This window comes from Pantherophis guttatus, chromosome 3, assembly GCF_059756535.1.
Source record: "Pantherophis guttatus breed Tessera chromosome 3, ASM5975653v1, whole genome shotgun sequence".
In the NCBI taxonomy this organism is placed as follows: Eukaryota; Metazoa; Chordata; class Lepidosauria; order Squamata; family Colubridae; genus Pantherophis; species Pantherophis guttatus.
The window spans coordinates 115200095-115201989 of NC_142065.1; the positions used below are offsets into that span (position 1 = coordinate 115200095).

Here is a 1895-nt window from a genome sequence, read left to right on the forward strand (position 1 = left end):
TACTCAGATACCTGAAGCCTACCTCAGAAGCCTACCTGCAGCTGGAACTGGATGCAACCAAACAACCAACACTCACCTGCTATGCGGATGCCGACTGGGCCGGAGATGCAAAAAGTAGAAAAAGTACATCAGGGTATGTATTCTTCCTGAATGGCAGCCCTGTACATTGGTACACGGGCAAGCAGAACTTAGTAGCGACGTCCACCACCGAAGCTGAATACATATGCCTGTCCAAGGCAGCCAACAACCTAACTTGGTTTGACGACCTACTCTCCAGCATCTGGGCCGAACCCGCATACCCAATAAACATCTATGAAGACAATAAGGCCGCCATTGAAATATCCATGGCAGATGCAGTAGGACAGAGGTCTAGACACATAGACATCAAACATAAACACGTAAGACAACTCTCCAAGGTAGGGTTCATCAGCACCATACACTGTGACACCAAAGAACAAACTGCTGATATACTCACCAAGCCATTGCAATCTAAGCAACACTCTTACTTAACATCCAAACTAGGCGTTCACTTTAGCAACATCCAACCACAGCAAGCAGTACACTCGCAGGTTAGACATTTAGAGGGGGATTTGTCACATATAAATGTCATACCTGCTCAATATACTCCCCCTAGCCTGGCACCTCAAGGGTTAACTCAAGCACCTCTGGTCCCCTCCCCTTCCCCTGGGCACTCCTTACCTGAAGCTCCACCCCTAGGGTACTTAAGGTCGCCCCAAGTCGCTCCTGTTGTTGTTGTTGCTGATACCTGTAAAGAGAAACATCTGTAAATAAAGGATGATCTGATTCAATCCAGAATAGTGTCTTTGTATGTTATTGGGTCCTTCCTCGATCCTTTCACAACACTGAATTTGGATGGGCAGAGTAGGAGGTGCCCAGATGCTCGTTACCAGAGCATTGAACCAAATCAAGTCATTTGCAGTGTCCGATAGGCTGGCATATTCTGCCTCGGCCGTGGAGCAAGAAACAAATTTTTGCTGCCTAACATGCCAATGGATAGGACAGCCATTTAGCAGTATAAGGAAACCAGAGGTGCTCCGTCTACTCTTGGTGTCACCAGCCCAGTCTGCGTCCAAGTAAGTGGAAAGCTGAGCCGGCTTCCCCTTCTCTGGCTCCAGCATAAGGAGGGCATCGGCCATGCCCCTGAGGTTCCTAAGTACCCTCTTGACAGCATTCCAGTGGAATTCCTTTGGGTTTTCCACATGCCTGGACAATAGATTTACAGCTAAAGTTACGTCAGGCCTGCTCCAATTGCTAATGTATAGCAAGGAGCCAATCACAGATCTATATAATTTGTTGTCTGTGAAGTCAGGGCTGGCTTTGTGATCATGGCCGTAGTAATCACTTTGTATGGGGCTACGCATTGGGTTAGACTCCGCCATTTTACATTTGGCCAACAACTCTTCAATTTTTTCTTTCTGGGATAATGCAAATCCCATTTTAGTGGCCAAGATATGTACACCCAAGTACCTGTCAACCCGCCCCAAGGACTTTAGGGTAAATTTTTCCCCCAGGGCCTTGGCAAATTAGTCACATCTTTCCTTGCCAGGCCCTACGTATAGGAGGTCATCCACGTAAACCAACACCCGTTCTATGTCACCTTTGGTGTCATGTGTAAAAACGCACTCATCGGCATGGGATGCCCTGAAGCCAATTCGCTCTAAACCCTTTTTGAGGCAGTCGTACCAGAGTTTCCCCGACTGCTTGAGGCCATATAATCCCTTTTGGAGTAACCATGTGTTTCCCTCCTCCTGCTGGTAACCAGGAGGGGCCCTCACATAGATCTGCCGGTCCAAGTTGGCATGGAGGTAGGCCGTCTGGATGTCAAATTGGTAGACTTCCTTCCCCAGAGTGACTGCAGTTACGAGGGCGGCCTT

General features: G+C 48.2%; 1 pseudogene; it reads right to left on the reverse strand.

The window, feature by feature from the left end:
- Positions 1 to 722: 722 nt before the first annotated feature.
- On the reverse strand, positions 723 to 1400 carry LOC148114777 (uncharacterized; annotated as a pseudogene).
- Positions 1401 to 1895: the final 495 nt, after the last annotated feature.